The sequence below is a fragment of the Athene cunicularia genome (assembly GCF_003259725.1).
Source record: "Athene cunicularia isolate RWA chromosome 5 unlocalized genomic scaffold, athCun1 chr5_part1, whole genome shotgun sequence".
Classification (NCBI taxonomy): Eukaryota; Metazoa; Chordata; class Aves; order Strigiformes; family Strigidae; genus Athene; species Athene cunicularia.
In genome coordinates, this window is record NW_020799101.1 from 18,653,899 (window position 1) to 18,667,119 (window position 13,221).

Sequence of the window (13,221 nt, forward strand, 5' to 3'; positions counted from 1 at the left end):
TGGCGGCAGGGGACGCCGCCCGCAGCCTCCCCCTGGGCGCGCCCGCGGAGGCTGGCGAGGTCCATAGGGCTCTCGGCCCTTCCTGGCTGTATCAGCAGCTCTAGCGCTGGATTTCCCGCCTCTTCATGGTGCTACAGCCTGCAGCAGTAGCAATTGTTTGGCTCATGAGCCAGAACGGGGAGGAAGGTTTTCGGCGGTCAGTTCCTTCTTTAGAGCTGGGTTTCTGTATCAGAAAGCAGCAGAAAGACAAAACCTCTTTTCTCATTCCACCACACAGGGTGACAGAGATACAAATGTGGCAATACAAATTTGCTCATTGTGCCCTTCCAGTGTGGTGTGAGAAGCATTTCTTGGACTGCTGCTCAAAGTGACAGTTTGAGTGACAGTTGGAGGAGGATATGCACGATAAAGTGATGAGTGATCTCTTAAATATCTTGCTGAAATGCTGCAGAATCTTTCAACACAAAGAGATGCTTCTGCAAAATTAGACCGAACTGCAAAGCTGTACAGAGAGGCATGCGAGGTTGGCCCACTTCCATCTGGGACTTCGGGACATTGTTGGGTGTCTCCGGCCCCTTGGGCCTGGCCCAAACCCACTGCAGTCCTGTTGCATAAGGAGTCGCAGACATGCCGTAACCAGTCATGTGGGATTTCTATGTTTCTAATTGAAATAACCATAGATAAACTAGAACCAAACAAATAGCAAAGCCTTCTCTGCACCAGTAAGAGCCTTACAGGACCACTTTAAAAATGATGGGAGTTTCAAACCAGCAAAAACTTCCTGGCACATCTTCAAAGCTACATACAATAACCTGTCTAAACGTAGAAGTAGGTTACAGACGCTCATAATATTATCTAAATTCTTCAGTATTTCTGTTATTGGAGTGGTTTCGTTGCTCTTTTTCAAAATCCCATTCTTGAAGAGTGACTCAGCAAGAAGCCTGCAAATGTGTCAGTATATTAAATAAGGTTTCACTGCTAAGCAATTATTAAAGAGCATGTTTACATATGAAAAAATTGAAAATTTGCATATGAACATAACGGCCCAATTTCTTGACTCTAGCGAAAGTTTTCTTCCTAACTACAGTTTTCAGGATAACATTTCTGATCTTCTATTGGAAGCATTTTGAGTTAAATTCCATGGTAATTTGTTTCCTTTATTCCATTTGCTTACTAGGAAGTAGAACACTTTTTATTTTAAAATTACCATGATTTAATTTTCACAGCCTTACTGAGTACAAACTGCTTGCCTGCTGGCATGAACACTTCTTACTGTCTTTTTTCTAAATACTTTCAAAATATTAAAAACAATCTAGCCACTTTTCCTTGTAGACCTAGCCAAGTGGAACAAGTGCAATGAAACCTTTATGGGAAAATTATATGCCTGTGTAATTATAATTACAACGTTTATGAGTGAGGGTTTGCTAAAAACCATAAAAGCGAGATTGCAAGCTCGTTCCATTTCTTACTTGATCATTTAAAGTACGATAGCATTTTTGAAAAATTCACGTTTGAAAATCTTAGGTCTAAAACAGCTTGAGGTCTTAACAAATGGAAAGGAAATGGGTATAAAGCACTGGTAAAGGCATCACACAGTATTCTCTAGAACAGCCTTAAACATTGTATATTAGTCATAAAGCCAATTTGTTTTATTAATTTACTATAATGACTGTACAAATAATAGAACTACATTAATGCCAGAGAACCTGAAAAAAGCTTTTAGAAGTGACATTATTGTTCAATGAGAAATAAATATACCAATTTCAGGGTTCACAAATAAATTATTGTTGCCACAAATAGTCGCCTATAAATCAGGCTGTTTAAAAGATATATTCAAGAACTTTAGTGTGTTGAGGACAACAATTGTATTTTAAGAATTAGCTTACTTTGAGCACCAGTTGCTAGAATGAATCAGTGGGAATAAATACCAATTACATTGGTTTATTAGAAAGAGTTACACTGGTCAAGTTCAGGTAATTTCAAATCAATCAGGTCTGAGTCATAATGCTACATTTTAATTTTTTATGAGTGCTTTATGTAGGCCATGTCCGAAGCCATCAGTGAGTATGGGAAAGGTAATACAGAGTAGTGAGCAGAGTTACGGTTCTAAATACATCACATTCAAAACATTCAGACTAAAAACATGAACCATCCATTTAAAGCAACCATTTTAAAAGCAATATATTTACAGCGATGTCATTACACCAGCATCTGTTAGATATGTGCAGGTCTGCCATCTTATGGAGCCTGCATGGTACTGCCAAATAACAATATGAAACTACATGTTTATATTGGGAGAATAGTTCAAATTTTCCCATTTCAGGTAATGCATTATTTCTTTTAAAACTTACACCGTTTTGGCTCATTGCTTCTATTTGACATGTATATTTATTGCATTTATGTATGCATGCAAGAGTACACACATAAACACAGTCAAATTCTTTACAGTTGCAAGTTCAAGAATGGAAAAGCTGGGAAGCATTGAAGTTGGTTGTTTACATTATATGACAGCCTTGAACAACGTCATGATGTGCTATTTTTTTCTTCAGGACCACTTATTCAGCGTTCAGGTTAGATGGTGCTATTTAGTGAATAGCTATTTGGAATTTTGCTTTAGCCTCTTTGTTTGGAGTGTGACTGTGCTGTATTCACTGCAAGCTAGTCAAGCCCTATTCTAAAGACAAAATGATTCATTTCTATATGGTCTTTTCTATAGCTGTTATTATTAGAGTATTATTATGAACAATTTTGAATGAAGTTTGTACAGGCCAGGACAGACAATCATCATGGAAATTTTCAGCCCAAGTGATTAAAGTTTGGCAAAGCTATTAAAGTTACTAAAATGATGCTCTTTTGTTTGTTTGTTTGGTTTTACTTTCTATTTATATAAAAGCTGATGTCAGATAAACTCAGTAATTGACTTTTGGGTCAGCCAAGAAAAAATGCACAACATGAGTGTTATATTAGTACATCAAGTAATAATATACATTATTTTCTCTTTAACTGGTGCAAATTTATTTTTAGGTGAAAAGGTTTCCTCAGAAAGACCTTATTGCTTTGCTTTTGAAAAGTTTGAAGTGAGTTAGGAAAGTGGTTAATCTAAGTGGTTGTGATACTGTCAGGTATTGCAGTGGAGCACTTAAGATGAGCAAATTGTCCAGCATTCCATGAAGTTTTGTAGAGTCTTACCAGTTGCTGGAAAATCTGGTAGCACCTGGAATCTAGACACTTAGGAGGATGACTGATTTCACTGAGCTGTACCTGTAGCTAGAAAATACTCTACATTATATTTTCTCCATTAAGTGGCATTTGCAAATCTAATTCTTGCTAGGAAAAGACACTGAGCACAAACTGCCATTTAGATTACTGTCAACTGGATTTGATGATATGAAATACTGCTTACCACCACAATAAAAGTCTTATCCTAATTGATTTAGTACAAGAACAAAAGGAGTCATCACCCTTTCAGTTATTTCCCAGTTACAAGAAAGGTTTTATTCCTCCATTTAATCTTGCTTGATGTTTTCATATGTGTCAGAATCCAATACTCTCTGACCAGGTTCTTTTAGATACTTTGCATGGGAGTTTTATGTTTAATATCAGATTTATTTGATATATTCAGTGTTACATGGGCTTTTGATTTAGAAGAGTGATACAGCAATGTCCTGAAATCACAATGCAAGGATAGAATAGGAATTGCAATATACAGATGAATCACAATAAAAACTTAATTCTTGTTATGAGTCTGTATGCTCACTGTCACGATGCTGGGCACCCATAGTCACCAGGAAGGAGTATGTGGGTTGAAGTCCACTCAGGCCTGTTGCTCTCTCCAAAATGCATGGTGTTGGTTGTTCAGTTTCTATACTGTTTTTGACTGAGCCACGTATGTATTTCTCCCATACCATGTTGGTCTGGCTAGCTCAGCAAGACATTATTCTCTAGCAGTTATCTTGGGGAAGGTTGTTTACACAGTGTGATCACCCACTGGTACAGACATGTATCTAAAACAAAGGTTACCCTCCAGTCCCCTTGGTGTTGAGGTAAGTTCAGCTTTAGGATAGTTGGTGGTAATTCTTTACAGTCTTCGCTGACATATTTTTTTTCTCATCTTCTCTGAGTCTTGATTCATTGTAGGGGGTGTAGGTTGGTTCCATTCTGCCCCTTGGCTTAGCCCAGCATTCAGCAATTATTGGTGTTGCACAGTGAGCTTAATACATTCCTCATACTAATTACCAGCTCTTTTGCCTGCACATGATGAGGGTGAGAGCATATGGGAAACCAGTTGTTTACAGATTTAGTATGTGATTTAACTTGAGTTAATAACACGTACTATTTGATTTTTAAGGTAACAGGTCAATACGAAGGTTACAACAAATAACAATACAATGATTATTAACAGTACAAGCATAAAATTTAACATTAGTTTCAATACATTGGCAGTTTTGGTGACAAACCTTTAAAGATGTCATACCAATGGTGTTTAGTAAGGCTGGTTTCCACTTTCACTAATTGAATCAGTTCATTATTATCATATACCATTTTTACTTGTCTTTCATCTCAGTATTTTTCAATTTCAGACAGATGTTGGGTACCCTTGACATTTTGAGAAAGTCATCTTGTGGATTGAAGGTCACTTTGTGTTAGTGTATCTTAAATGGTGTGAAATAAGACATCATTTGTTCAGTCAACAAGAAGTTAACCTGTAAATCTGATCTGATCAGTTATTTGGTCAAAAATATATGTCATATTACAGCAGCAAATGGTGCCATGTCCAGAATTTACATCATCTTCAAAGTGGATGGTATTGAAGGTGGATACAGACACACATCTGAGAACACTGCCATATACTCATATCTCATTACTGTAGACATGCTGCCAGATGCAGATACCAGAGGAGTGTTTCATCCTGCATAATTCTGGAGCTCTGGGCATGGTAGGGCAAGTCAGCCTGATAGCCAGCAGTTGTAGTGTTTACTAATTTCATAAATTTCATATGTATTACAATGCAAACAATTTTCTGGTACTATAGGTATCCACATTTTCCAGACTTAAGGAGTGACAGCAAATTGGCATAAGGGTGTGATTTTTGTATGAGTAGCACTTATCTGTCCAATTCCTAGCAACTGGAATGTTAACTCCTCTGTAGCTGCATTATAATAAGGACCCTCAGTAGTTTTAAGCTATTGTCCTTTGAATTTGTCTTTCACAGTCAGGGAACATTGGTTCTAAGGCTTGTCTTTGATTATTTCCAATGGCTACCCAAATCTGATTAACCTAATATATACCAGTTAATTGAAATCAAATACAAGATAAAGCAGAGCTGTCTTCTTGTGGTATGGTTTTTCTGGTTAGTAATGGGGACCACAGTGATACATTAGTGTGTCGCTAAATGTGTCAAGTACTTTGCCAGTCTGGTATGGAAGTTTATAAAGCTGTTGGTAACTAGCTTGCAGTCATTTGGTTACACCAGCTTTCATTTCTTCCAATATTGGTAATTTATTTGCTAGAGTGTCAGCATCAAATGAATTCTATATTCCTGATCCTGTACCCATTCCACCCAGCAAAGTTTGCATGATACCTCTTTTAGTTCTGTGTCCTGTTGGTGAATGATTTTGTAGCCATGAATCACAGAGGGACACTATTCAGCACAAGTCTCGTTCCATGTACTAGTGCTTACGTTGGTTAAGTTCAGATGTATGCTCATTGTCATTAATTTTGGAGCCATAATCATGGGATCTCATCCATCATGCAGCTGCGTTAAGTAAAGGAGTACCTTTGTTAAGAGGTTGTTTTGATTGCTTTGGAAGGTAATCAGGAACAAGTGGTATCTTAATTTTGTACATTTACATCAACTTCCTATTGATTATTAGCAGTGTTCATGGAAAAAATTATGTATGTTACTATGTTGTTCTCGCTGTTGACAATTCAAGCATAATTCTTATGAGCCATTGAAGTATAATTAGTTGCCTTATATGTCTGTAGTACCCACTTCATTTTATTGTTAAAATAATTTGCAATTTCCTATACAATATTACATAATGTCAGGTTAATTTTAGATCTTAGGATTACTGTAACATTATCCTGTACTATCAGTCCCTGACCTTGTGCTAATGCAGACAGTATTCTTGTAACTAGTTTCAAAGTTGGGTTTTCCTGCTAAAGACATCTAGGTCTCAGACATAATCCAAGCCACAGTTATTGTTAACTTACTCCCTGTAGTGTCTACAGAATCCTGTACTCCTTTTCCTTTGTAAAACGTTATTTTAAAAATGTGATCCATTATCAGATTGTATTTCTCTGGGCAAGGGAAAAGTAGCAAACCACGGGTTTAAATCAGCAATGACTGCTGGACCAGCTGCAGCTTGGGTGTGGTGCACATTCCCTACACCACAGTTTCTACTCCTGTGGGGATGTATTTCCAGCCTTCAGGTGTTCATTTCAAAGGACCAATATAATCTACGTGATGAGTTTCTCAGAGTAGTTTACCTTCCCTGAGACTGGCAAACTGTTGTCATTTTGACAGGTACTTTACCGTTGTTTGAAAAAAATAGCATGTGTCTACAGTAGGTATTGCCAGAGCTTTTGTCACAGGCCATCCTCTCCTTGCAGCCCGTTGAAATAAATCATAATTCCCAGTGTGTCCTAGCCATTCCTGTACCCACTTACTAGCCTTTCTAGTTTTGCAATACATTTATTTTAGCTAAATGATCAGCCATTTGATTCCACTTTGCCTCACGATTTCTGGTGGGTGGACAGATACAGGTCCTATGGATATGCACTTAGATTGGTCTGCCTACAGTGTGTTTTTCCCCATACGTCTCTACCATTTACTTGCTGATTGTTTTTCACCCAGTTTTCTATCTGGTGTGAACCAAACTTTTCTGTCTTGCTTTCCCAGGACAGCACACTGGTTATTGGAGAGGAGGGCAGATAGGAGTATTCAATAGGCATCCCTATTCGCTGTACACTCTCTGATCATTTATTTTCTTTATTCATCCCGTCACTTGTCACCTGGTGCAGTATATACAAATTCCATTGCTGTAGAGCAGTTTTCTGGGCTACTATTAAGGGTAATGGCTTACCAGTTAAAATTGGTTTTAAAATAGGAATGGGTATATGTAACTTGATTTCCCTTTCTTGAATTAATGTCTCAGTAGGTAGCAGACCCTCATATGCAGCTAACAGAACTTTCTCAAATGGAGGGCAGTTGGGAGCCTTGCCATGATTTAGAGCAAAACATAATAGATAAGCTTTTTTACCTTGCACATCTTGTTGCCATAATCCCCATTGATATCCCTCATAAACTATGCCTATATGAAGTGCACTGGGGTGTGCAGGGTTAAGGAGTCCTATAGATTGGTTAGTAAAATGTCTTAATTTAAAGCATTTAATGTTTGGTGATGACTTTGTTTCCAATTCCATATTGCGTTTTTCTTCAGCAAATTGTAGAGATCCCCCTAAAATACTGAATCCAGGAATACATGACCTCCAAAGCCCAAAAGTTCCTAATAAAACTTGTAATTCCTTTTTCTCAGAAGGTGATTGAATGCTTTGTATCTCTGATAATACAGATTCTGGAACAGTTTTCTCTCCTATCCATCACGTACCTAAAAATATAACTTCTTGACTTGGTCCTTGTTATTTCAAATCAGGAACACTAATATTTAATTCTTGTAAATGATGGACTATAGCATTCATGCTTTAGTGAACCATCTCCTCATCATGTCTTCCAATTAAGAGTATCATTTGTATATTGCGAAACTCTTACTTCAGGTGGGAGGATGACTGATTCTAGCTGTTTAGCTAACATGGCATGGGCAAAGGTGTGGCCACTGTTAAAACCTTGGGGTAGGCGATAAAAGGTGTATCGTCTTCCACCCCAAGTAATTGCCAACTGTGGTTTGACTTGGTCTTGTATCAGGATCATAAAGACCGTATCTTTTGCAGCTAACACTCCTACCCACAGAAGAGCATGTTAGTATCTGCTATGATGGGAACAGAGGCTGTTAAAGGGACAGTTGCTTTAATTGAAAGACCTACAGTCAATAGTCATGTGCCATATCCTGACTGGTTTCTTAAAAGGCCTTACTGGGCTGTTAAATGGTGAGTGAGTTTTTCTATTGTACCCTGTTGCTCTAATTGACTAATTCTGTCACAGGTTTTATGGCAGGAGTTTATGGCTCTGAGCCTTCTTCCATTGTAGGGGTGTGTTGATTGGTAACAGCATGTGATTAACTTCCTGGGTGTAAAGTTTAACTTGCTTGTTACCCATCCTAGTGTAGATTCTATGACAACAAAACAGACTGATACAGAGTAGGAGTTCCCAGTCTTAAACCATGAGATAGGGGCAAGCCTTTGTTGCAACTAATAGCATCAAACTTCTGTCCCCAGACTGGTCTGCATGGATGTGCAGGAAGATCTGTGCTTCCATACCTGCCATTTTATGCCACTTCTGTACCTGTGTCCATACATCACATATTGAAGCCCCAAATTTTAACTTGCCTCCCTCATTTCTACAAAAAGAAGCCACTTTTGTTCCCTTATATGCCTCCACTCCATCCATATCATATTTCCTGCCTTGTCTTGCTTCCAGAGTCTTGGAAAAGGTGGCTCTGACCAGGCTTCTACAGTGGGGAGAGTGACGGTGGAGAGGCAGGAATTGCTGACCTGGACAACAGTAAGTCACTGTCCATCAGCTGGCTGGTGTTAGCTGCTCATCATCCACAACTCCAGATGTAACAAGAGCTTACTCCTGGGTTACACATGCTGTTTCAGAGTAACTGCTCTATGCCAGAGCATACTGGAGGCACAGGGAGACTTGGCAGTGAGAATGGTTAGTGACTGCTTGGAACTACTTTTGCAGTGGTGATTGCTCCACAGCCTGGTGAGTATGTAGCTGTCACTTGTGTCATTCCTCACAATTTAAAGAATGTTAAAAAAGCAGAAATAATACTGCTAATTAACAGGATTATTGATCTTGCCTGAATTTGAGAGCACTTCAGTGCTTAAACCCTCACTGTGTTTCCCTGCCTAGATCAGAAGCTGGTCCCAAATAGAAGCGAAAGCAGAATGTGGATCAAGTTCTTGAGCAAAGCTGCATTTAAAAAAACCCCTCTGATTGCACAAATCAAAACATAGTTGAGTTGGTGTGTTGAGAAAAAAAATCTATAAACTTGTGTTATTATTTATGTGCCTTATCCTTAAAATGGTTGTTACTAATAAAGCAAAATGGCAAAAAAAGTAACTGAAATTGGCATGCACCCTGCTTTCTTCAGCTCCCAAACAGCAGGGATGTCACAGGAAGCTCAGAGGTTGATATGTAGAAAATACTATTCTGGATCAAACTTGAGATCAGACTGGGTCAGTATCTTTCTACAGCTACAGCACGATCAGGTAGGTCCTTGAACGCAGTACTGGCTGCTGGTAACAGGAGACAGCCTGTCCCCATTTTAAAAGATTTTATTCTAAACTGTAACAGTAACAGATTTTCTTAAATTTGAAGCATGACATGTAATAAGGCTTCCAGAATTATTGTGAACAACCACAGCTCCCGGTAGTTTTTTTATTCATGTACATTTTTAGAATTTACTCAGTTCTTGACCTCAGTGGGTTTCTGTAGCAATATGTTTCACCATGTAATTACTCATTGATTTGGCAAACAGTAATCAGGGACATTACTTCTTCTAAAAAATTATACAGGATTTTACAAAGGAGGCAACATTTCAGCTCTGATGTTTTGTCTGAGAAATCAACACACAGCAAACTGCCTTCAGCTGACTGTATCTTTTAGCTTAAGAAATCATATTAGGATTCTGATGTTAATTTGCAGTGTCAACATATCTTAGGCTGGATGCTTAGTGTTTTACTCAAACATGTTTTCTGGGTTTTCTAATAATTCAAAACAGCTTTTCCTAGTTATTTTCAGCTTTCCTAATTATGTGTATTTTTTGACCTAAACGCATATATAAATGAGTATCATTTAGTCCTGAATTTGTTTTACTCCTGTTTAACAATAAAAGCCGGCACAGATGGCTGCAAAACAGAACCTTCAAACACAGCCAGATTTGTACATTTGTGCTGATTTCTTGCTTAAGGGAACTCAGTTCAAAATGCTGTACTGCCAAATCCATCCCTGCAGTAATTCTCTTGGCTTCAGTGGATGGCCACATGGGATTGCCTGTGATATCTGGCTAAGCTAAGAGATTCTGTGCAATTCCAAAGGGATTTGTTTGACAATATGAAAAAATGAAGTCTAAAGAGCACGCTACTGTGTTGGGCATTAGACAGTTCAACCATTTTATTCAGAGTAGTGGCCATGAGAGCCACTTTACATTCAGAACACACAAAAACCAATTTACAATTTACTTTCATTTAGGTAACGGGTAGAAAATGTACTCACACTTGGTCACATGCAGATGCAGACAATAGGAGGGTCAAATAGTCCAGCTGGTTTTCTGAGGATTTAGAAATAATTTCAGAATTGAGGAGGTGAACTGCAAGCTGCAGTAATTCTGTCTGTGTGACATCAGAAATGCTGGAAGGAAGATTTTTAGAATACAGGTGCCTACAGAGAGTCTGGGAACTACAGGTAAATAAATTGTTCCTGCTTATCTGAATTTTGTTGTACTCCATAAATCAGGATGTTATGCCCATTTTTCATAAATAAAGGGGATCATATCAAATGTCTTCAGTTTCTTTTCCTAATGGAAACAGCTTTAAAAACGTGGAAAGCTGGCTGACTCTTTGGGCCAAAAAGAATTGGCATTACTAGAGAATATAATATCACACAAGATTGCAACATAGGAACAGGCCAACAGCTTGTTTGACTTTGTTGGTATTGCTTATATGGGGCAGTCAAAACACAGAAATGGAAGTCCTGAAGCTAACGGATTTATGAAGTTATGCAACTTACCTGAATGTTTGCAAGGAATTAAAATAATTAGTTTTGAATTTCTAATGACCTGTTAAAGGCAAAGTGATAGCTATTACATACTTGTGTTCACTTAGAAGTTGGCTTGCTCTTCTATGGCAAGCTATATTCTTGTAAAATAATCCAAAATGCTAAACACATTTATGGTGCAATAATAATATTACAAAATAATCAGCTGCAAAGCTACTATCTAGCACTAAAATCTAATTCTACACTAAGAGGCGATTGTTTTATCGTAGTTTGTAGAAAACCGGTGTGCTTGTAAGCTTTGTGTTAGCACTGTAACAGTCAACTAAGAAATAGTCACCTTATAACTTCAGCTGGATCCTCTGTGTCATCCAGCTCAGTCAGGCTGGAGGTGAGCCAAAGACAGAATGCTTCTCAATATCCTACTTCTAATGGTAATGTTTCCTGTTTTCTTTTGCAAGTAATACTTTACAGTGTAAATGCCTCACTGATGGTGTCACCTATGACATTTTGGCCTTTTCATTCTGCTCCCATACTTTCCTCCAGAAACTGGCCAGGCTTCTTCCTGCTGATGTTTCAGTGCTTTCTCCTTAGTTCCCTGTTGGAGAGTTTGTTGAGTCAGATATCCAAACTGAATCCATGCATGTGTATCGTATTCACCTGACCTAAAAGGCCTCCCATAATCCCACATGCTGGGGATCATTTTAGCTCTCTCCACATGAAGTCGGCTGCAGTTGGCCTGAAGCCCAGCTGGGTTTGAGTTGTTTCTGAGGGGAAGTGGTGAGATGTGACTGCAGTATACTGTCTGTCACTCCTGCTTCTGGGAATACGGTGAGGAGGAGCCTCAGCTGTTTCTTCTTAGAGGCAACGTTGATTCCACAGAATTTATGATCTCTGGCTCTGTATGAAGGTGTATGTATTGTTTCCAGGCCAGACACAGTCTTGCAAGAGACATTTGTACAGTGGTGAGCCTCAGCTAGTACCTATGCTGGATGCAGGGTGGTTGGTTTTACATTTGTGACACAGATAATCTGCAACGTAGATAGTCTAATCATAGATAATTGAGAATTGGGTGTTCCAAGCCTGCTCTTGCATAGGCTGTTATTTTACATAAAACAATGCTTCCAAGATCACCAAACATGTTTGCTCTGAGAAGACAAAATATTAAAAATTGAAAAATGGTGGTAGGTAGCTGGAGATTTGATCTCCCCTGCAAATAAAATAATTTAGGAATGTCATTAATAAATAGAATCACTTCATTTTAGCACATGAAAACAGTATTCTCTTTGTTTCAGTACTAAAACACCACTTAGAAAACTGCAGCATTACAAAATTACAAACCACACACAGTACTCTGTGAAAAACTAGGTGGTTTCACTGAGCAGTGTACCATTGTGCCCTGTGCACTTCATGGATTGTTGAGAATTAAAATAGAGCCTTGGGTTTCCCAGTCATCTTTGTTAGCGACTTACTTGAGTGAAGAAAAGGCTACAAAAAAGGTGGCCGCAGGGGGCTCTCTGCCCCACAGCAATGGTGACACAGAAATTGCAGAGAAATATTAAATCGTTGCTTGTCCTTGCTGCTGACTTCTCTTGCTCCACCCCACTAGTGAGGAAGGAAAATGTATGGGCTGTGGGGTGACAGATGATCATCAGGCTTTAGAATTCACTTCTAGGAGTGGCATGATAGCTCTTAACTATGGTTTTCCTTGAGAGGGTGAGAATCCTTGTGTGCAGAAAACATCACTGAAAAGAAAAAAATCCAAACAAAGGGAATAAATACACAGCAGGCACTTTGCCAAGGAGCAAAAAAATCCTCTTGACAAGCAAAGGAACTGATGGCTGCTGAGCTGTTTTGACAGGGAGGAAAGATGTCAGAATCTGCCACTGCAGAAATTTCGTACCCAATCTGGCTATCAAAACACAGCTGGCAACCCCAGGGAAGGAGATCTCTGAACAACAGAGATCACCTGAAAATACTGTATTTCTCTTGACTTGAGAAGAACAAATTCTGTTACCAGGAAACTCTCTGTTTGGCTACAACTATTAATTAACATTATTGGCATTCAGCAGCTCACATTTTCTAACTCTAGGCTTTCTTACTGCTTTCCTCCCTTTCCTCTTTAGTCTCTCCTTGCACCCCTCCCCAATTTATCTATGTTCCTGACAACTCACTGAACATATTGTGCTAATTATCAGAATGTGCTTATCTCCTGGCTTGCCTGCAACTGCTAGTTCTATTAATTTACCTTTCTCAAATAGTTATTTACTGAATAGCAATAAAAAGTAATTCTTCTAGCAGCCAACCCCCCCCCCCCCCCC

The 13,221-nt window shown here is 38.7% G+C and overlaps 1 long non-coding RNA gene across 2 annotated transcripts in view; it reads right to left on the reverse strand.

The window, feature by feature from the left end:
- Window positions 1–1,968: 1,968 nt before the first annotated feature.
- LOC113480852 overlaps window positions 1,969–13,221 on the reverse strand; it is a 15,623-nt gene continuing 4,370 nt past the window's right edge. Inside the window, exons 2-4 of one of the 2 annotated variants that reach the window (XR_003398547.1) lie at window positions 12,373–12,645; window positions 10,403–10,537; window positions 1,969–4,248 (exon numbers count right to left, since the gene is read on the reverse strand). This is a non-coding gene — a long non-coding RNA (uncharacterized LOC113480852). Of the gene's footprint in view, window positions 4,249–9,130; window positions 10,538–12,372; window positions 12,646–13,221 lie in introns of those variants that run through there. The other variant, XR_003398546.1, reaches the window with a different exon arrangement.